A 24,926-nucleotide genomic window follows, 5' to 3' on the forward strand; every position below is an offset into this window, starting at 1 on the left:
AACTCAATTGCTCCGATCATTAAAAATTTGTTCTTGGAATTTTTCTCTTATTTTCTTAATCTTTTGAATTGTGTTTGTAGGAGCTTGCTTGAGATTATGTTTTGACTGAGACAAGCATCAGGAATTATTGTAAAATATTCAGATAGAAAGTTTAAAAATTTATAACAACATTGTTAGAAAAAATAGTTTTTCGAACCTTTAGTACTATCTATACTAATAGAAATATTTTGGCTCATTGTTTCGCTTCAGCATTTTCTCAACAATAGCTGAATCTCTTCCTCGTTAACGTTGATGATGGAATCTTTCTTAGTTTGTTTTTTATTGCAAGTCCTCGAATTCCAATGATCACTCCTAGTGTTCCAGGTCTTAATCTATAAGCTACTGCATACAATATTTTGGATGATATGAACATGTCCGAGTGCTGATATCACAGTTAAAAATCGAGAATACAATTCTTCATTATATTTTATTTTCTCGTAAGAATTGATTATTCAATTATGAATATGAATTTTTCAAGCGAATACTTGATAAGGATCGGGTATCTGGTGGAAGCCAAATTAGAAATGTGGGAAGAGAGATACATTCAACCTATTCGTTTTCCTGGTTCCGGTGAGGTGAAATCTAAGCAGTCGTGTGACCCATTCATATGTGAGGTTCTGTTTTTTGTGGTACAAATTGAATGGAGCCTGAGATTGGGATGTCGACCAGCCTCTATGGAAATGTCGAGTGCCGGATGCTCACCTATACAGTCGAGCAGTTGATACAGAGCTTGAACTTCCTGCGCATTCTGTGGAGTGGACAGTGCCATCCATCTGAAAGCGACTAATTACACTGATGATGAGAGCTCTGATCTTTGTTTCAGGTCTTTTGGGGGATTAATTGAGGCCTATTGTTCTTCTACACAATCACTGCTCCATTGTGGCCATGATTTGGCGGTGAGGCGTTGATTAGAATTCCTTCCCTGCTCCAATTGTCACAGAGAAGCGGAGATTTGCCTAAATTTGTGGAGAGTCTTTCGAAAAACTGGAACAGGTTGCTATCGAGTCATTCCTCTTCTGAAGGTAAAGTTGTGATCTCTGATAGCAGGTTCAATTTCAGGCTCTCTCGGGTTAATTTGATTTTTTTGAATACGGAAAACTCTTGATGAAGTAGGTGAACATGTTGATTCTTTAAAAAAATGTCATATACACTGTAAGCACTTACTAGTGAGATTTCAATCAAGAGAACAAAACTGGTATCGAGTACAATATTATTCGAACTGCTCGGATTTTGATGATTTCCTTAAATATATATATATATATATATATATATATATATATATATATATATATATATATATACTAATTATATCTTATATATATTATTATTTTATTATTATTATTTTATTATTATTATTTATTGAAAACACACAAAACAAGACAAAACAAAATTACAAAGATTTACGATTAAAAGCATAGTCTTTCGTATATCACTAATTATCTAAATCCTCACATTCCATAGAATTTGTAATTTTGTACTTCTGAACAGTTATCATTCCCTACTTCAGGAGTATTCTAGATTTATTTGACCCCGGCAAATTCAGTCTAATTATAAGCATCTTGAACTCTTGTCATTGGTATCAGAAATATGTAGCCTACACTATTCCCAACTTATAGACCTCAACAGACTAGTCCAAACTTCTCTTTCGAAAAAGAATCATTATTCAAAACTACTCTCAATATTTATTGAGCATTATATCAGTTAGATTAGTTTTACAACTTTTTCATGACTATACTTTATAAACTAATCGAGCTAATCTGCACAAAGAACATTATTATAGGCTCACCTAATATACTTGACTATAGAATATTCATAGATCAAATTTACAGTGGTGAATTTACATACATTAGCTTAAAAAACACGTTTTTGGACTCAGAGGAACTTGAAACGTATAGAAAACTTTAAACTAGGGTACCTTAGTTTTTTACTTTCCTTGCCCTATTACCATAGGTAAGGAAAGTATTGCTTTCCGAAAAAAATTAAGGTACCCCAATTTGTAAATTTCTATACGTTTCGAGGTCCCCTGAGTCCAAAATAGTGGTTTTTGGGTATTGGTCTGTATGTGTGTGTGTGTGTGTGTATGAGTGTATGTACGTCTGTGTACACGATATCTCATCTCCAAATTAACGGAATGACTTGAAATTTGGAACTTAAGGTCCTTTTTCTATAAGGATCCGACACGAACAATTTTGATCAAATGCAATTCAAGGTGGCGGCTAAAATGGCGAAAATGTTGTAAAAACAGGGTTTTTCGCAATTTTCTCGAAAATGGCTCCAACGATTTTGATCAAATTCATACCTAAAATAGTTATTGTTAAGCTCTATCAACTGCCACAAGTCTCATATCTGTAAAAATTTCAGGAGCCCCGCCCCATCTATGCAAAGTTTGATTTTTGATTCCCAATTATCAGGCTTCAGATACATTTAAACAAAAAAATTCGAGTGGAAAAGATCGTGCATGAGTATCTCTACAATTAATGTTCGGTAACATTTTCACCTAAAATCAAAAATAAGCTCGAAATTCGAGAAAATGTTATTTCAATTGCAAACTGTTGGCAACTGTTGATTCTATTAAATCATTCACTATGAAGAGATAGCATACATCGTGTGTCTCCAGCGTTATTGTTCTGTCACCAGTTGAATAAGATCTTAGAATAGTAGACTCTTATGCGCGTGAACACTAGCGTCAGGTGATCAATTTTTATAACGGCAAGGAAATTAGTGTGAGTGCGCCACACCAGATTTTTTTGGATAGCAATACTTTCCTTACTTATGGTAATAGGGCAAGGAAAAAAAAAATGTGACCATGTGATCATACACATACTTAGTGGAAATGCTGGGAACAGCTCGCAATCAAATTGGCAAGGATGTTTCTCCGACGTGATCGAATAACTTTGGCGATGGCGACCACAGAATAAATTATTGTCCGAGACTAACCGCCTACATTACTTACTGTTGATTAGTTGGCAAGCAGACAGTGGCGCTGTCCAGCGGAACAAACTGACAGCCGGAGCTGATGTAGTGCTTAGAAGAGCTTGATCTTGCAGGGCAAGGGGATTTAAATAAGTTGTTAGCATCGGATGCTGGCTGCAAAAACACGGGCGAGGCTCTGCAACGTGTTGGGTGTGGTTATAAATTGGTTCTGACCCCTTGTATACAGCAAGTCAAGGGTTAAAGCAGCCAAACATTTCATGCCTTCGACAAAAAGTCGGTAAAGTCCACCAACCATCAGAGAACAGCAATCATAGTAGACTGTTCTGCTGCCTGAAGAGACATTAATTTATGGGCTATTCAAAGGAACATCCATCACCCAAGTTTGAATTATGATAACTAGTTGATATAAAAAGCTGATTCATATATACACTCCAACTGTTTCGGGTACTTTTTTGCAACTATCACAGTAGCGATATTTATCTTGTTTAATGCTGAACAAAACTAAATAGGCTTGTTATTCCAGGATGGAGTGTACCTGGAATACATAACCTTATACACGAATCAACAATAATTGCAATTCAAATACAATGATTGCCATGAACTAGTAGCTGTTTTCACCCAACTTTACATAATGTTTAGAGATTCAACATAAGTCGACTTCGAGCAATAGGATTACCTCAATTTTAATTAGTCCTTTAATTCTTATTACCATTAGAATAGTAATTATTATCATCATCACCCCATCATTTCATGTATACTACTCAATTAAGGCACATTTTCCTCATGCACTATCCATTATCCACCCTTCATCACAGAACCGTGCTCTCAAATAACAGTCCACCCTATCCAATGGAGTGATAGGCATCCTTTTCCTCTCCGAGTAGAGGGAAATTGCATTTTGTGGCGTGTTTGGAGCTGTGTCTGTCTCAACGCAAACGTCTCTCTCTCTCCATCAGCATCCGCTCACCCATTTTGCTACATAGTGCACTTTCGCATTTCTTCGTCATACGTGCTCTTCACTCACTCCCTTTTACGTCTTGGTCAAATGTTATCTCACATTAGAATTGTTTATACAGCAAAGCAGCATCCAGTGTCAGAGTTCCCTTTACATTGTCTCTTTCTCTACACCTTGTCTTCCAATGATATTGTTCACTGTATAACTTGATATGCTAGACATGTCATTATGAGCTCCATGAGAAGTTCAAGAGAATGTCACCTGTCAACTTCTGCTCAAGAGCATTTCAACCATAAGAAATTATCATAGTTGAACTTATCATATTATCTCATCACGAGAACTATCAACTTTGGGACACATTCCACACGTTTTTGAAAACTATTGCTAGTGATGATAGATGACAAATATCGTAAATGTGATGACATCGTTCTGATGTTATCAAAATTAGATTGCTCATGATAATTCAAACGTAATAATTCGACTTGTGAACAAGGCAGTGACCTTGAAAATCACCTTTGGTATGTTTGTGATGTCTCAACATTTTGGATAATTCTACATTCTAAAATTTAATAATGTTGATACTAACTTTATTGTGAACTAGCAGGTAACCCGTGCTCCGTAAGGGTCTATTTTAAAACTTGACCGAGTGGAATCCTAAGGATTTTGAAATTGGCCTAGAGCCATCCCAGATTAATTAAGAATCTATATAAAAAATTTCAAGTTTCCAATAAATTTCTTTCAATTAAGAATCTATATGAAAAATTTAAAGTTTTCAATAAATTTCAAATTTTAATAGTTTAGGCGTGATGATGGGTCAAAAATAATTTTCCTATCCCGTACGTGTATGAGCCAGTTCTTTCCTTTATTATAGTATAGATAAGAGTTATTAAACTTGGTGATAACCTAATAGAGTGACAGAACTCAATTCTTGTTTAGAAACATTCGTCAACTTAATGCCAACATGATAAAATTGGACTGGTTGAATTAATTCAGATGCCAATATTTCAACCATCTATATCGAAGAGGTAGTCTCTCTAGATTACAGTTCTCTATTAACATATGGTATGTATTCATGTCTCATGAATGAAATTTGAACATTAATTCTGAATAATCTAGAAGGAAAATTGAAGTTTGGGCTTCGAGGTGCACGAGATTGATATTTTTAGAATCTGTGTGCAAAATTTGGAGATCTAAATGATTCACGTTTTTCCGGTATGCAATCCACAGGTTCACATGTTTTCAGGCGAACAAACGAACAAACCCTACTTTCTCTTATTATATAGAAGAAGAAGATATCTGGATGTTTCTCACTATTCCTTTGAAAAAAGATTCCTTCCTAAAGATAATTGTATTCAAGCATCTCTTTTTAGTTTATTCTCTTCATTTATTTTTGTATAATAATTTCACCCAGAATCATTATATTTATCTGTGAGGATGAATATACGTTTCATACTTGATAATGATAGTTTGTCGAGATCATAAATCTAGACATTTTCTTAGACGTTTGAAAATTGAAAAATGTTTTTCTCTCACCAGTCAGCTCCCTTTGCTTATTGAAGCATCTGACAGACTATATTTCAGAATCAATTATTATTCTGTTGGTTCTTGAACAGAGCTAAAGTGGCTCTTGTCTGGGTTTTTTGAAGCTGGTGGAGACAGATATTGCCAAGCGGCTCTTGAGAGATTCACTCTGCAAGGAATGAATCCTTTCGACGTTTGAATTGATGGGCGGAGATTTTTTAAAAGCGCGATATTTAACGACAGAATATTCTGCCACAACTAATGCTGGAACAATCCATTATAAGTTTTCAGTAGCAATTAATCTCATCCCCTTCCTTCATCAGTTACGAAATTGCATCATTCAATATTGAGATCACGGTCGACGACACCGCTCTATCCAGTAGAATCAGTATCAATCATTTCTACTGATATCTTCTCGTCATTTTTCAAGATTTAGATTAGACTAGGACAATGAAGCTGAATATGGTTTTCAAAAATGAACGTTGATCGAAATTACCTAGCGTTAATGATGTCTGACAGATGAGATTCCACTCAATCCGTTGTGCAGCTTTATATTAGAGATTATAAAGAAGTTGTTTATCGTTTCAGTTGAATGTACCTTTCTTCCTCAAAAGATAACTTTTATACTATCACAGGCACATTATTACAGCTTGACAGGAGACATTCTCAAAAATGTCGTGGAAATGATGTTCCTATTTTGACTCATATAGTTTGCTCTCAATCAGAAGAATCATATAGTTTGTTCTCAATCAGAATAATATCAGTCTGAAGGATGAAGAATCCTTCTTCTGTAATATTGGTAGAAACATTTATGCTACTCCCATAGTCATGCTTCACAATTTGTAGTGGAATATTATTTGAATGTTTCATTTTCATTCCACCAGAGGTACATGTAGAATTTCAAATACGATGATGGCTTCTAATTGGAATATCAAATGGTGACTGGTCGACTTGAAGCATGGAACAGAACATACACTGTCCTAGTTTGTAATGTTTTTGTCAGTTCATCTGATATTAATAGCAATTAAAAATCAATATTGTGACTCTCCACTCTCCAGATCAGAAATAATTTGGGATGAAACAGCCTCAATCCTCTTCGATATAACCGATCGTTGATAATCACTTTTCTCTCAATAAGAATGTCAATTCTTCAGCTAAAGAGAGCTTCTTCAGAGAAATCAAAGCTTCAATCTTCTTCCTAAACACAAGAAATACGGTATGAAAATCGTTCGAAATAAGTTTTTAATGGTAGTTCAACATTATTCTTAATTCCAAATTATTTCAAGAATGACTCAGATTTCTCCGCCTTATTTGGAGTGATAATATGTCTCGTTTAAGCGGTATCTGTACTGTAGATTATCAAAGGAGAACCGCAATTTATGAATTCAGCATTGTTAACAATCTATCATTGGAGTTCAGAACGAAGGAACAAAGACCTAGGCCTAGGTTGGACAGTTCAAATGACTGTATATTTATCCAGTTTTGCATCCTTATTCTGAAATTTTAGGCGGAAAACTGAAGTAGGTGGAGAACCTTCTGTTTCTTGAGAGTTACTCATTGTTATTATTTTAGATTACAAGACGTATTACATTCGTCAATAGGCTTCCAAGAAGAAATCACGAACTAACTCTGAGTGAAAATACTGTTTTCCTGGCAATCTTGGATTAGAGAGTAGTCTGTCGCGCGTAGAACTTGTCAAAGGCAAGATGACAGAGTTCACACTGTTCTTGTTCAGCTGTCAATAACCCCCACCCACTGCTCCGATTCTGTCATTCTTTGCCAAGTTGAGCCAACATCTCAGACAGACGAGATAGTGGAGCATCTCTCGGGGGAGCGTGTCTGTCGTTCGCCAACCAAGATGAGTTTCCCGCAGAGTGACCTCAACTTTGACCTTAGTCTAACGGAGCTTCGCCAACGTCGCAAAGCTATTTCCTACTCAATAGCATCCTCCCTCACCATCAACATCTCCTTTTCACAAATATTTCTAGCTACAAATTATTTTTCCTGACAGATCTAGGATACTGCTTCTTGAGACTGCTCTCATATAACCAGACCATTCCTGTTGTTCTTGCTCCAACGGGATTGTTGAGATGGAATACACTGGAGGAAATTCCTGAAATAGAGGACTTGGGATTGAATTATTTGATTTTGGAGAATTGTTGGAAAATGTCTGATCTATTCCACGGTTTGCTACAAACATAGTGGTTGCTGCTCTTCAATAATGAGTTTTTACATTATTTTATACATTTGAAAGAGCTTGTTTCATTCCTCACTGTCTCTCCAACCCAATCTACTTCAGTAACATACACTTCTTTTACTATTGGAATCCACTTTAATAATAGTAATTTCTTATACTGCAAGGATTTTTAATATCAATATAAATCTCAATCTCGATAGATTATGGTAGTCAGCAGATTGGAAGGACTTCCTTTCTGTACTCAATTTTGGATAGTTGTATCTCCAATGTATTTAATTCATAGATGTTCAACACTAGAAGGAAAACACATAATTTTTTCGTCTATGTAATTCAAGATGGTTCTTTCACGTGGTTATACCTGCAATTGAATAAAAACAGTAACAAGTACCAAAACTATTTGTCATGTCATGATTGATTATGTAAAATCATTATGTATTATTATTTTTTGTTGAAAGAAACATCAATCAAGATGACTTCCACGTCTAACTATCAAGTCATGGAACCGTTCTTTAGGTTTCATACACCTACTCGTACTGGAAAGGACTGACTAATATCCTATTGATCATCAAAGGTGAGCTTCATATGAAACGTTTATCTGCGATTAACATTCGTGATCATTGCGTATGATGATCTGTACCCACATGCTTCAATGTTGATATGTTGCGACGGTGGTAGGATAGACCTGTGTCAGGTGACTGCTATTGTGTTTGTGAGACTCACAGCATCGAGACAACATTGGAGGACCAATAACAACATCGCGTGGCCGTGCGGCAAGACTCGAAATAGTAATTAAGCTACGGCAGCAGCAGTGGGAGCCTTAGCAATTCAATTGGCAACGTATGCAGAAAGGACGGCGTCTGCTGCGCATATGCTGGTGCTGCGAGTGCAGACGACGCGTCGTGTCGTCATATGGTCGCATCACAGCCGGCTGCGAAGCCGCATCTCGACCACGCCACCAGTATTTACCATAATAATCCCCGATGATTTAACTCAAATAGGAAGCTTGCAAATTGAATCCGGAGCAAGGAAATTGGCTGCAATTTAACGAACTGCCTTGGCTGCGGCCTCCCTTCTCCCGCCACTCCTCACCCATCATCCAGCAAGCGTTGTCATTGGCCGTTAATAGATTGTCGGTGGCAATTTGCATATTGAATGACGCGCCAAGGGAGATCTGCAACTTGAGCGAGAAAACGAAGCTGGTGGAAGCCGTAGCACGTGAATTGAAAGATGTTTGTGTGAGGAATGAGTGACTGCATAAATGTTTGTCAATGTGTTGTTTGTCCTGATATGGCATACTGTTGGAATTTAATCTCTGCTTCTTGCAGGATCTATTGCTTTCTCACATTACCATATAGCACATGAGAAGAATTATTATTGAGCAGATTCAATGGATGTAGATCATGAAGTAATTTGAAGGTACTTATTATTTGGATAAGCTATGTGGCATTTTCCTGTATCAATAAGTTTCTCTTGTGAACAAAATTCTCTCTTAATAATAATTGTTCTATTCATTTTTATTTCTAGATTCTCACAATATTTCCATTTCCATTGAAATTTCATTTTCACTGGCATATATTTCCATTCCCATTGGAATTTCATTTGCACTGGCATATATTGATGTGTTAGTGTATTTTACTCATTTATTTATTGGTTCATATTATAAATGACACCGATTTATAACATACTAGTGGGTAACCCGTGCTTCGCAAGGGTCCATTTTAAAACTGCAAAATGAAAACGACGTAATAAAAAATTTGAAATTTGAAAATAGGCCTATAACCATCCTCGGTTAATGAAGAATCTTCATGCAAAGTTTCAATTCAATCAGTCTAGTAGTTCAGACGTGATGATGTGTCAAACATAATTTTCCTACATCACGAATGCTTCAAACGAAGGCCAATAATAGCATGAAGACTATGCATGAAACTACAGCATGAAGACTATGTCCATTTCATTTGTACTGGTGGCAAAATTTTACATTAAAAAAAATTATTTGATAAAATCCAAGTTCAATTATTTTAATGGAAACAAATTCCTTCAAAAAATAATTGATAATAATACATTTCGAGGGAAAAAATTAAGAACAAAAAAATTGGGAAGCATCGGGATTCGAACCCAGGGAACCATTCCGAATTTAGGTGATGACACAGTTCAAAGAGTGGGTTAGTTAGACTATGGATTTCTTCTGTCTAATATTCAGTGCGAACTATTATTGCAACAATAAACATAAGCTAGAGTTTTACCGTTGCGCTACACTGCTGTTCGAAAATGTTGGTCTTGTAACAGCTTTATAACCTCCTCATAAAAAACACTTTGGGCTATGGAACTTGTAGCTTGGGCTATGCTACCATAGCATAGATGAATTTGAACATTAATTCTGAAAAATCTAGAAGGAAAATTGAAATTTGGGCTTCCAGGTTGTCACGTGGTAATTTAAAACCACCAAATATTTTAAAATGAACCAATGAAATGTAATAGAACTATAAAATTGGAAAGAAGGTTAGACCTACTCAAAGGATAAATCAACTTAAATCAAGTATCATTAGCGATTAGGAGTAATAGCGTTATCAAAAACGATAGGAAAACATGTATAATTGTGATTTAATAATTATGGGAACCCATTGGTAAGATCAAAAAATTATAAAGCGGCTTACTTATTATCGGCGGATTATAAAAAATAAAATGCATGAACATTGAGGTTAAAATTATTTGTTTACATTTTGAAAAGAATTAGTCGATCTTGGATAAATCGATAATTATTAGAATCAATACTGAACGAATCAGCTGATTATTCGATCAACCCATATAACAGGTTGAATTATATAAAATTTACTCATAAAGGATATATTATGTATACTAAAGGAAGTCGATGTGTAGAAATACGAATACCCATTATTTCTGTATAAATATTTATTATAATCTAAAAAAGCATGATAAATCAAGAGTATACAAAACTCATATAAAAACTAAATGTATTAAAATCGCATGTTAGGATTTATTTATGAAATCAATTTAAGATAAATACTCCATATATTTGTATAAAAACTCTTTTTTATTTAATTTTTTCTATTAGAAAGCCGAGGAAGCCCTGATTCCCAAGGCAACCAATTGTATTGAGTTTATTAAATTGAAGGCCAATCAGAGAGTAGCTTACAGAATTATTCGTGGAAGAGACAAATTTTTCTGAAAACCTCCTTCTTCTGGCTTAAGATCCCGACCTGAGAGGATGCACATGGAGTTTAGGGTTCTTTCTTCCTCTTTTTAACATTTTAAAACTATTAAGCCAAACCCTTTTTTAATGTAAAGTATTTGTATTAAATGTTCAATTATCTGTGAACTCAGTGCTGTCAAAGAGTTCGTAATTTGTAACGATTCCCATAAAAATATCTTTAATTCGAAAGAAACTTATAAGAATCTGGATCACGCGTTAGCCCAGCAGTGACGAAAAGGAGCCTACCTAATTAATTATTGGAAATAATTAATTCAATCCACGAGACCATCAAGAACTTCAGTTCAGTGAGTGATAAGTCAAACGAGCTCGTTTTAGGTCTACGTACAGTGGGGGAATCAATAAAAAAGCGCTATTCAAATTAACTAGAATTAAATAAAAAGTCACCACGTGTTGAATAATATCACATAGTTCATAAGAACATTTTATAAATTTATTTAATATATGTAGGAAGCTTACTTCCATGCACAGCCCGAATTCATATAAATCCCTGAGATCTCATGTTTGAATATTAATTTAATTATTATAATTTTGTTAATTGAACAAAGTATATCATATCAAACTTATAGACCGAACAGGTTTTTGTTTGCAGAATTTTGTATTGATTGGAAGTATAAGTATCAGTATTAAATATAATATATTTATGAATTTGAAACTCACTATTGTGAATATTGGCAAAACCTGTGATAATTATTCAGATTTTAGAAATAGATTATTTAAGTGAATTATAGATATATAGAATATTTTATGCACATCTTTTTTATGGGAATATATTTTGTGTTTTATGTCAGCATACAAACTCATAGAATTTTTTATTATATCCTAACTCATCTCGTGATATGCAGTTTGAGCTGTTTTAATACCAACAAATATTTAGCAGCACTTAAAATTATTGAATCAAGTAATATTAATCTTATTCAGAGTACTCAATATTTATCATCCTTTGATGATATTCATCTCATCTACCAGAACAAGTATATTAAGAAATTATATTAATAAGGTTCCAGTTATATCATATAAGGATCCAGAGAGCTTCGAGAACTGGCGTTGTAAGTTCTAAGGAATTTTGGAAGGGTATATTGGTGAATACTTGTATTCGCGACGAGCGATTTAAGAATCAACTAGAAACTACTATAGTTGGTCCTTATCATTCTCTAGTGGTGCATGGTTACTGATAATCAGTCATCAAATATTCTTTTAATTTCCTCACTGGTATTCTTCAAGAACTTCACAGAAGCAGCGGTAAGAATTATCAATCACCGGTCACTGAACCTTATGGTGATTATTTGTATTTATAAAATTCATGTTTCTACCACTGAGCTAGAGCTGAGGTTTGAACCCAGTAATTTTGCGAGCCGGACGGCCTTAATTTTTTGTGAATTTATTCGCAAAAGAGGGAATTTAGAGACTACTCTTATAAATATCAGAAACATCGTATTATCTGTGAAGGATTTACAATTCACAACTTCACAAGGTGCACGACATTGATATTTTTAGAATCTACGTTAAAAAATTGGAGATCTAAAACATTCCCGTTTTTCCGGTATGCAATCCACAAGTTTACATGATGTTTTAATGCGAACAAACGAACACACGAACACACGAACAAACACAACCCTACTCTCTCTTATTATATAGATGTGTATGAAAATACTGAGTCCACCCTCCTGTTATTTTTTCTTCTGAATTTAGGTGATGACACAGTTCGAAGAGTGGGTTAGTTAGACTATGGATTTCTTCTGTCTAATATTCAGTGCGAACTATTATTGCAAACATAACATTCTGAATTTAAATAGATCAAAAACGAGATTAAATAACAGAATCAATAAGGACTAGGAGCTGTAAAATACTGAGCCACTTTGAAATTTTCTATCCAAAGATTGAAAACAAACTTATTGTATTTCATAGACATTTCTGATTCTCGCTCGTACCCCTACTTCTGATATTTTATCGTTATGGAACTGCAACTTGGTCTTCTCATTTTCACTTGAATAGACTCTTTTCACTCTTTCCTACCAGAGGAAGTATCATAAATCAAAGTCATAGAGATTATTGGCTTCTACTCTTCTCAAATATCTTTATAGGTACAAATTGATAAAAAGAGTATTCCTTGAATCATTCCATCATGGAACTCTGAGGATATTCCATAGATACGAGTACACCATAGAGGAACTCCATACAGGAATTCGTTTTCTTTTTACTTGTAAGAAGTCAAAGACTACAATAGTAGGCGAATCATGATAATAACAATAACCATCACAATTTTGTTTCAGGTGAACCAACTGGATCATTTACAAAGGTGAGTTTGATTAGAAACATTCCAATAATATTTATTCTAACACAGTATGAATGGAATACTTTAAGCAACAAGGATAAATATTATGATTGTAAAAAACATAATATGATTTGGGAGAACGGATTTCCAGGTCCAATCTCCAAGCGATTAACTCAACTTACTTGTCAAGTTACAAAATATTGTCTTTGAGCCTTTTGAAGAAGGGATAGTGAAAGATATTATTCATTAGCTTCTCTGCTCAGATATCTCCAGCTTTCTCATCTTCTATTGCAACATTAGAACTATCAAGTCCAAACAACTAATCTCATCATGAACTAATCTGATTATAGAATTGATGAAATCCAGTAACCTTAACAATACACTGAAGAGTTAACAACAGATTTTTGATTGATTGAGACTTATCATGAACAGTCGATATGACAGTGATAGTAGACTACATCACTACATCTACATCTACATTTTATCCTCAACAATCAGGAAAATGTCGCGTGGCTTTCATTCGTTTGTTGCCACATGTTTTCCATCGACCAACACTGAATAGGATTGTAACATTGCAGGTTATAGAGAGTGAGGGGGGAACCTACAGATCACCATTCTGCCAACACTATCTGGGGAGTTCTAATTAGTAGCAGGCAGCGTGGAACGAACTCTTGCAATCGATCGACTTCAATGCAAAATGAAATGAACGTGGCCGATGTGATTCAATCAATTGTTGCCGTGTGTCCTCCTGATTTCAATCTACTCGTGATCTCAATTTCCGACCCACTCGAATCCCCAGTTGCCAGCAAAATTGGTTGTTCTCTTCCGCCATGCCACTGTTTTGTACCGGAAAATATCTATTGCTTGTTTGCTCACAAACTGATCGTGCTACACTTTCGGCTTTTATTATTTTCCCCTTGTAACAAAAGCACAAGAACGAATTGTACGGTTATTGGTTTTCAAACAACTTATTCGGGCTTCAAAATGTGATTATCCAATTGCAAACTGTTGGCAACTACTGTTGATTATATTAAACTAGCCGTCAGGCTCGCTTCGCTCGCCATATCCATCTAGCCAGGGGGCTCCGCCCCCTGGACCCCCGGCTAGATCGTCCAAAAATGAGATCAGCGGGCTCGCTTCGCTCCCCTGCATGTAGACCGCAGCGGAACCCCTGTACCGAATTCTGGACCCCGACTGGATTGTCCAAAAATGAGATCAGCGGGCTCGCTTCGCTCCCCTGCATGTAGACCTTAGCGGAACCTCTGTACCGAATTTGAACGTATTATGTTGATTTGATCTCGAAAAACACCTGTTACTATATCGGCGTATCTTTGGCGAACAAAATTCTTCCACCTCAGCTAAACCTGTGTACTGAATTTGTTTAAATATATCTCCATCAATTATTGAAAAAGGTGAGGGAACGCAGAAAAGCTGAGAAAACGCTAATTTTGGGCGTATCTTTGGCGTTATTTCAAATTCCTTCTAACACAACATTATTGCACCCCAGCTGAGCTTCTGTAGTGAGTTTGAACATTTTCTGTTTACTTGTTCTCGATAAATCTGAGAAAACGCTAAAAAACGCAGATTTTGGGCGTATCTTTTGAAACTTTTCCAAATGCGTTCTTATTGCGCCTCTAAAGGTCCAACTGAACACACCTACCATATTTGAAATGTTATGTCATATTTTTATCATATGTAGGGACGATCCAGTCGGGAGTCCAGGCTAAACGTCTGGTTTAACGGATATGGCAAGCGAAGCGAGCCTGACGGCTAGTAATATAATATTCCCTGAAATAGCTCTGATTGAAGTAGCAGTACCCAAAATGATCAATTTTTCCGCGACAAATCAGGACCTCCTGAATAGGTATTTAGTAGGTACTGGATAAATTGGTATTGAGGAGCTCCTGGAAAAATACATTTCAATTTTGAACTTGGTACCAACCTAACAAAGTCAACTTAACTAAATGTCAACCTGACAAAATTTTTAATTTAGTTACCAGAACAACTGTGTCGAAGAGGTACTCTCTCTAGATTAGAGTTCTATATTAACATATGGTATGGACATTTCAATTATTATATTTTTAAGTTTTGGAGTAAGAAGAATATACATGCTAAAAGACGAACTTCAAACCCTTGAAAACCACCCTTAGAGTTAAAATATCGCCAAAATATTTTTTAGTGCGCCTCTAAAGGGCCAACTGAACATACCTACCAAATTTGAACGTTTTTGGTCAGGTAGATTTTTAGTTCTGCGAGTGAGTGAGTCAGTCAGTCAGTGAGTGAGTGCCGCTTTTATATAGATCTGGTGTGGCTCACTCCACTACCTCCGTGCTGACGTCATATGAATGCACTATGGCTTTCTTTAAGGAGGTAGTGCGCACTCACACAACTTTCCTTGCCGTTATGAAAAAAGATCACCGGACGCTAGTGTTCCCGCACATCTCAAGTCTACTATTCAAAGATTTGAACCAGCTGTTGACAGGACAATAACGCTGGACACACACGAAGTATTCTATCTCTTCATAGTGAATGATTTAATAGAATCAACAGTTTGCAATTGGATAATCACATTTTCTCGAATTTCGAGCTTATTTTCAATTTTAGGTGAAAATGTTACTGAACATTAATTCTAGAGATTTTCATGCTCAATCTTTTCCAATTGAAATTTCTTGTTCAAATTGTATCTGAAGCCTAATAATCGTGAATCTATAATCAAACTTTGCATAGATGGGGCAGAGCTCCTGGAATTTTTACATATATGGGACTTGTGGCAGTTGATAGAGCTTATCAATGACTATTCTAGGTATAAATTTGATAAAAATCGTTAGAGCCGTTTTCGAGAAAATCGCGAAAACCCTGTTTTTGACAACATTTTCGCCATTCTAGTCGCCATTTTGAATTTAATTCGATCGAAATTGGTCGTGTCGGATCCTTATAGAGTAAGGACCTTAAGTTCCAAATTTCAAGTCTATCCGTTCATTGGGAGATGAGATATCGTGTACACAGACGCACATACACTCATACACACATACACACACACACACACACACACACACACACACACACACACACACACACACACACACACACATACAGACCAATACCGTAAAACCACTTTTTTGACTCAGGGGACCTTGAAACGTATAGAAATTTAGAAATTGGGGTACCTTAATTTTTTCGGAAAGCAATGCTTCCCTTACCTATGGTAATAGGGCAAGGAAAGTAAAAATCATGTTTCATACGCACTAGAATGGTACACTGGAATTTAATGATGAGAAGTTTCTGTTCATGAAGTTCTAAAAAATTGATAACTCTAAAATAGACCTGAGGGAGTTTGATTAATCGTGATTATTTCCAATCCTGCCCTTTGTGGTGGAATTTCATATATTCAGTGCAATATAATGCTATCCAATCCAAGAAAAATGAAACGATAAAAACTGGCTGCAAGACGTGTCAAATTGCAAGCTCACATGGAAAGAATAGGAACAGAAGAAAGTTATGGTATGAGTTTCGGTTCGATAGCAGTACATGAAATTTATTCAACTTGAAGCTTGAGAAAACAATGTTATGTTCAAGTGCATGAGCCTATTTCAACCAGATATGTAAATAGGTCATGACTGCTGGAAGAGGAATGTATTCATCTGAATAATGTTCAGGACTAGTTTCAGTGAAGGCAAAGGGACTGCATATGCGAGGATGCGATCACTGTTGTTCCAAGAGATGAGCATCGGAGCATTCAAGGCTGGGGCGCGGAACAAAATAGGGTGTACTTCTGAAATTTGTAGTGATGTATGGAAGTACGTCAAGCAGAGAATTTCTGATTAGAGAGTGATGACTCCGTTGGTGAGCAGAGAAGTCTCTTTCCGAAGGCGAGTGGGAGTTTCCCGATTTCTATAAAGGGAGTTGTACTAGTGGCAGGGTACTCGGTGTTCGGTTCTCATGCAGCAAGTGATCCAATCTGGGTCTCATTTACATAAATTTGTCCATTTATATCAGGTGATTCGAGAAGGACTTTACAACTTTGAAAATTCATATGAATCTTATTAAACAAGGTACAGAGCTGGTTTTGGTGTTGTTTTAAAGGAAAACACTCCAAGTTTTGCCTCACGTAGTCTGCTCGCGCCGCACAAGCGCTAGCGGCAGTTACGTCAAAAATGGCTGCCTTCACTGGACTCAAGCGTGCTAGCTGTGTGTCTTAATTTGAAAATCGGCATAGTGTACCTTGATATATTGCAGACATTTTTGATACCACAGATCGATGAGGATGACCGAGAACGAAATATTCTCTTTATGCAAGATGGCGCACCACCACACTATCTGACTGACGTCCGGGATTTTCATAACCGCTTTCCAAATCAGTGGATTGGCCGTAATGCCCCAATTGCATGGCCCCCTCGTTCCCCAGACTAACACCGCTGGATTTTTTTTTCTTGTGGGGATTCATATGAGATATGGTGTATTTACCTCCTCCTTTGCCAGCCACTCTACCAGAACTTAACCTAGCGCCGCAGTGCAGGATGGTTTCTCACAGCTTGGCGTTGTTGTCATTTGAGATGGGTGTCTGGCTTGGAAGTGTTTCGGCCGCATTGCAGGATGACTGTTAACAGTTGCCGGGAGATCAACAGCTGGGTTTTTTCGTTATTTTTCGTGATAGAGAAATTCTGATTGCAGATTCGTTCTCAGCGACCCCAAGTTTAGCCTGAAGGCTCAGAATGTCAACAATGTTTTTAAATGATTAAAAATCATCATGAAAAGTCATTAATAAATGGTAGTAGGCCTACACCACATTTCTGGAAACTTTTTACTGGTGACTGGAGTTATTATTGACACACAAAAATAAAAATAGTCGTGAGAAAGAAAACTGCTGATGAACGCGAATAAGACCGTCACTTCATTGTTCTATTGTCTCGGCTGCTTGACTGAGCCTGGCTGGAGGGATCAAATAACCGACTGGATTGATCTTTCGTCTGTCCGCTAGGCGGAACTACGCCGACCATTGCTGGGTGGAAGATGTTACTGCGGCCGCTCGCACTTCCACCAACGCTGCTATTACTCTTGCTGTCTCAGCGCCTAGTCCGAGTCAGACAAGCATCCAGCCTGCACTGCGGAGCTAGGTTTAGAGCAAGGATTTGCGCTGCTGTTGAGCAAATTACACCTGGAATGCTAGTGCGAGTCTTGAAAGAAATCAATGGATGTGATATCTGCAGGATAACCAACGGGAGTCACATAGAAAATCTTTCGTTTAATGTGAAAAAAATTGAAGTGTTTTCCTTTAAAACAACACAAAAACCAGCTCTGTATCTTGTTTAATAAGACTTATATGAACTTTCAAAGTGGCAAGTCCTTTTTGAATAACCCGTTATTATGCAGAAGCATCAATTCCTTGTTCTTACGTTTGATTAGTACGCAAACTCTAATCCTATGATATTAAGCGAGCAACTTCTGTATTTATATTTATATATGGTAATTTATGTCCAACGGATCTTGAAAACGGCTGTAAAGATTTTCACGAAATTTGGAACATAGTAGGTTTATGATATAAAAATTCGATTGCACTAGGTCTCATCCCTGGGAAAACTCACTGAAGGACATGAGAAGGTTGATAATTATTATTCATCCTTGGAAGAACAGATGATAATTTCGTCGTCTGTCGATAACAGAAGATGCGTGAGCCTGTGTGGGAGATCAGCTGTGTAATCAATCAGCTTATCTCACAAGAAAAATTAGAACGAAATTTCAATCGAATTGATCAAAATAATTTGTTTTGTTTTTTTTTTCGATGAAAACACTATGTGCTATTTTTAGAAGCAGTGATAATGTATTTTTTAGTATGATAGGATGAAAAGTCATATAAACCATGTTGATGTTGTACTATGTTGTATTAGTAGCTACTCTGACCAACAAATCTCTGGAGAATGAATAAAATGACAAATGATAACATGCTTATCCGGAGTTATTTCCGAAGAGTTCTCTCACCTTTCGTGACCTATTTCATTTTGGATACCTAGAATGTTGTATCAGTATGCGTAGCATGTTTATCCTATATTGTTTGAGAGGAAAAGCCAATAACATCGATAGAGGAAAATATTCACAGAAGAAACAATATCCTTTGTTTCCATTTACAAAGTGGCCACGTTCCAATGATAAATTCCTTTTCCGTTCACATGAATTCAATTTCCTGTCTCCAATATTGTAATTTCGCATGAAATTATCACAATCCCTGCTCTTTCCAAGCTAGGTTAAATTACCCAACCCCATTTATTGATTCACCACTCTGCTCAGAATGCATCAGAAATAGCGTATTACGATTACAGATGACACTTTAGGTCTTTGTATCCTATTTTTCCTAATCTTCTCAGAATAATTGCTTTGTGAATGAAATAGTTCATCAACTTATGCAATGAATTGTAAGTGATGGAAGAAGTCAAATTTCAATACATTATCCTGTATCGTGTTGCTCCTATTCTTTAGTAATAGTCTATAAATTATATCACCTCATGATCATTCATATTCAATAAGCAAGCTTCATTAGTGATCATCAATCATCAGTATCAACAATAAATTTAACCCCCGAACACAGAAATGGGAGATAGTTTGCAGTGAATCAAAACACCGTATAACATTGAAAACCTCATCTACTCGAAGCAAAACCAATTCAATAATCTCTCATCACTCAACATTCACACTAGCATAGGAAATAGACATTGACATCAACTTCACAATAACCTGGAGTTTATTGCTAGATATTCCAGGAAGTCTCCCACAAGAGAATCAGAAGATGTCCAGGCTCCTAAGGAAGTAATCCCAAATATGAATTTCAAGAATATTTATTTCCAAAGATAAAGACTGGCATAATTATTGTTTTTTATTAACTGCTTCACTCCATTCCACAGTTACTTGGCTCTTTCATCTTCCATTCAACTCATTCTAGTGTAAGTGAATGGTTTATAATGTAGATGCGCTGTAGTTCCTTTTTCAAAGGAGAATCTAATTATGCGAGAAAAATCATCGCAGCATTTTGTTTGAAGAAGACTGAGTTCGGGGATAAACCTCGTGAAGCATGAAGCAGCAAAGAAGCCGGATAAATATTTAATTTATACGGATTTAAAAAGATCCTGAATAATTCATAACAACTGTGTTCATGGCTCTTAGAATGTTGAATTACATTCAGGTTTGAAAACTCAACGCTCTCCAGTGTTAGCTAGGCAAACGCTCTACGGCGTATAAGCTTAGCAATTAGGAACCTCAGTCAAAGGCTGGGATTAGTATCTTTGTGAACTTTTTCCATTCCATTCCACTGGCTTGAATTACTTGAATCCGACAGATTAAAAATAAGCGAAAATTAGCTTTTCTTTCAAAGGAAGCTTGGCATCGTGTTTATTTCGAGCTATTATTCCAAGCTATTTCAGGCAATACTCGTGAAGATTGCCCTAGTTGATTTATTATGATAACGGAAGTCGATGATTTTTTTAAAAAACATGTTCTATAGTATTTCTTATTTATTCTCGTTAGTCGAAGATTGACCTTTCTGGTGTTGTATTTAGCAATAATGAAGTATTAATTCCAATGGAGATACCTTATTCAATCAAACCCACTTTAACTTTAATAGTAAATCAATTTATAATATTGATACATTGATGAAATGATTGTACATGGGAGACTGATTCAATTTATTTTATGGGATCATACTCATGATACTAAAAATGTGGGTTCTAGAAACTGAGAAACTGTTCTAAGCACTTGATCAAGCGATAGTATATTATGGCATTTCATGTAGGAAATGATTATATGAAATAAAATGTCAAGGCTCTTCCTATTCCAAAGTGGAGAAAAATGAATGATGCATTGCAATATAGTTGGAACTCAATTTTTAAATCAATAGTTGAATTTATTTCGACCACCAACTCACTATCCCAATTTGTTATGATAATGTCAAGCTCAATCAATTTCAAGAACATTATTCAAGAATTTGTAGCAACCTGTTTGACCGTCTATGTATAGCAATAGCTAGTAGATAGCAGAAATATAATGTAGCCTATACTGCATAACATATAGCAGCAATATGAGGTAAGAGAGTTTATAACTTCCCTTTCCTGGTAGAGGTCCATGTACTACTTTTCTTTATTTAGAGGAAATCCTGGATGAGAAAAAGGCGGTTGATTAAAAGAGGTTGGCTACTGGACAGGGTGAAGAACCTTGTTGTCATCTGGTGCTCAGTCTGCCCCTTTCCACGTTTTATTCCTTGCGTTCTCGAAATTCCTCCTCATCCCACAGCTTTCTCTGGTTCGCATCTTTACCATTTTCACGCCCCGCATCGTCCTCCCATTCCCTGTGTCACCACTTCCCCTATTAAATTATCACTCTCTCCAACATTCTCTTTCTTCTTCCTTTTTCGCTTTTTCTCTCCCCTCTTACCGAGACCAAAAGGCTAGTAGCGCGCTTATTAGTTCTCCGATCTGAATGTCGACTACTCTGCTTGGCGTACTTCTCTTCCCACCCTTGCACTTACGCATAATTAATCAGTTTTGCCCCTAATATTTGCTGGAAGGTATTTCGCCGCAAGAAAAAAATGAACTTGAAGAGAATTCCGAATTCATACTGGTCAGATTATACGGACAAAGGCTCGCGTTTTATCATTCACATAGCGACAAAAAGATTATCCATCCTTAATTTGATAATGAGTAATTAATTATCTTGTTATTTCCAGGTTTAAGGGGAGAATAATTTAAAGTTGAAATGATAAATGGTTAATATAGAATTAAATTTCATCAGTCATTTCCCTCACTTCCTCTTTCCTTGTCGTCACTCCAATACACTTCTACTCTCATTCAATTTTCAAGATTGATCCGTTTATTCATACCCAATGAAAAAAAACAGTTCAAAATAAAAAATGTTCCCAGATACACATAAATGTTTATACACAGATCTGCAAACATAAGTTTCAAGAGTCGTCAAAAATACAAACAAAAGCTTATCACAAAGATACGAATATTTAATCAGTAAAAGAATTCTAGAATATGAGTTCAAAATCAATTTGAAGCTGATTGATCAAAGCGTTTAGAAGTTATTGTAGAACATTCACACAAGCAAACAGACAGACGGACAACGATTTTGGTCATGACTTCTTCTCAAACGTTATCATATCGCATTGTAATATTAATCGTGAACAATTCCTGAGAAAAACAGAGGGAGATAAAGTCATCGTTCTCACCAGTCTTGATCAAGTGACTGTCCTGAAAGAATGACTCTTTTAATATGTAAGTTCTATTATTTCATTTCCGGATCAATTAATGCTTCTTTAATATTGCTCTTATTCATATCATAAGTTTCAATTATCTTATTAATTAGTTATATATTATATTACGATTGTAGATCTACTAAGGAAAGTAATGAATAAATGAATAAATAAATGAATAAATGAATTTATTTCCTTCTTGAGAGACATAGTAAAAACACAAACAGAATCTTGGAAATTAACTGATCACGTTATCCAGTTATTGTGATCAGTGTGTAATACATAATATTAAATTTATAAAACAACAATAGTTTGAGTCTAGTCTAGCATAATAAACTTGAATAGTCGTCAGTACTACCTGCAGCGTGTAAACATCTTGTCTAATACACCATGGATAATATGATCATTATTAGGATTTGCAATATTATAATCAGTTAATATCAACAAAGTAAACAAAGTAGGTAATATATAAACATAAGATAATAGAACAGAATAGGCATATAAACGGATAAGTTATCTCAATACAGTTCTCAAGGTCGATGTATCATTCAATTCAAATAGCCAATGTATGAGTTTTTTACAATATTTAGTGTAAGAAGCACATATTTTAATATTAAGTGGTAATTTATTAAATAAATAGGGCCCTATAAACAAACAAGAATTTCTAAAAATACATTTTTTAACTTTAGGGGTACGGTACAGAATCCTATCATTACTTCTCATATTGTAATACAGGTTTTCAATTCCACAATTTCCACTTATTAAATAAAACATTTTTAGAACCTTAAAAATATAAAGATTTTGAATAGGCATGATTTTCAAATTGCAATATAAGGGGAAAGAGCTTTCTCTTTTTCTTTTATGTAATATTAATCTAATAATATGATTTTGTGATATTCGCAATCTATTTATGAAAGTTTTAAATGTTCCACCCCAACATATCAAACCGTACTGGAGCCGAGAATGAATCAAAGCATAATATAATGATTTCATCAGAGTTTGATCACATAAATTCTGAGATAATAGAATTTCCTTATTGATCTTCTAATGTCACCATGTAAAATCTGAATGTGTTTTTTCCAAGACATTTTTTCATCAAATGTTAGTCCTAAATATTTAAAAGAGTCAACTCTTTCAATTTCTTCGCAGCTGCAGTCTTCTCGAGTACACCCTTGAGAATGATATAGGATTGGGGCGGAAAAGTCTACAGCTCTATAGTCGAAGTTTATGTATTTTGTCTTAGATACGTTAACTATCATTTTATTTTTACTGCACCATTCTCTCAGGATACTCAAATCAGCTACTATATTATTTTTTATAACTTCTTTGCTTTTATGGGAGTACAAGAAAGCAATGTCATCTGCAAAGGCTTGAATTATTCCATTGAACTTTATATTTAAGAGATCATTAATAAAGATAATGAATAAAATAGCTGAGGAAACGGAGCCCTGGGGGACGCCGACGGTGACGGGAAGGGGGCTACTGAGGCAGCCCTCAGCGCCAACCCTCACCTGCTGTTCCCTGTTACTCAGAAACTGCGGAACCACCGCAGCGCCACTCCCCTGACTCCGGCCGCCTCAAGCTTTAAAAATAGAATTCATGATTAATTAAATCGAATGCTTTTGTGAAATCTATATAGAGACCGGTTGTTTTATTGCTATTATTCAAACTATTGTAAACTAGATTTGAGAAATTTAAAAGGGCATCTTCAGTCGATTTTCCTTTTTGGAAGCCGAACTGCTTTTGGGAGAAAAAATTATTTTTATTTAGGTAAGTTACTAATCTATTTATCATAAGCTTTTCTAGGATTTTTGAGAAAACGGAAAGCAAGCTAATAGGTCTGATGTTATTAATTTTATTGAATTTTCTTTTTGAAAATTGGTATTACGACACTCATCTTTAACATTTCTGGGAAAACTCCTTTACTGAAGCTTAAGTTAAAAATATGGGTCAGTACGGGTGCAATATATAAGGCAATTCTTTTTTTTATTAGAACATTAAATTTATCAAAGCCGGATGATTTCTTATTTTTAAGATTAGAGATAACTTTTAAGATTTCATTATCTGTAGTTGTCCAATACTGAATGTATTAATAGGTGCGTACAGATATTCGCGCCTCTAACCCGCTCCGCGAACGCTCCGCCTTCGTTTCACCATCGCTCCGCCCTCGTTCCGCCTTCGCTCCGCAGTCGCACCGATCATGAACGTTACGGGAGATGTTAGCTCTTCACGCGTTCCACTCTTGCTCCCCGGTCGATCATCAATCGATCTGATCGAGTGACGTTCGATTGCGGAGCACAGCGAAAGTCTGTATGCGCCTTATTATGATCCCAAATGTTTTCAATGAATCAGGATTTTAAAAAAAAATGTAGTTAATTTCCACGACATAGATGATTGACTTTCAACCCGATTAATTTCCACGACATAGATGATCGACTTTCAACCCGATATATCAAATAATGAACTTCATGACGGTTTAATAGTGTGATTCAAAAAAATATAAGAAGTACGAGAAAAAATTTTGATCTATTTCTGACGAAG

At 35.7% G+C, this 24,926-nt stretch overlaps 1 protein-coding gene across 7 annotated transcripts in view; it reads left to right on the forward strand.

Annotated features, from left to right (window-relative positions):
• Positions 1 to 24,926, forward strand: part of LOC111053237 — a 285,465-nt gene that overhangs the window by 133,875 nt on the left and 126,664 nt on the right. For 4 of the 7 annotated variants that reach the window (XM_039424319.1, XM_039424320.1, XM_039424322.1 and 1 more), the window contains one exon: positions 13,149 to 13,174. The exons of 1 other annotated variant lie outside the window; for it this stretch is intronic. The gene's annotated coding sequence lies outside the window, so the exon portion shown is untranslated. Of the gene's footprint in view, positions 1 to 862; positions 1,062 to 13,148; positions 13,175 to 24,926 lie in introns of all 7 variants that reach the window. 2 more of the 7 variants (XM_039424323.1, XM_039424321.1) reach the window with 1 other exon arrangement.

The sequence above is a fragment of the Nilaparvata lugens genome, chromosome 3 (assembly GCF_014356525.2).
Source record: "Nilaparvata lugens isolate BPH chromosome 3, ASM1435652v1, whole genome shotgun sequence".
Lineage (NCBI taxonomy): Eukaryota > Metazoa > Arthropoda > Insecta > Hemiptera > Delphacidae > Nilaparvata > Nilaparvata lugens.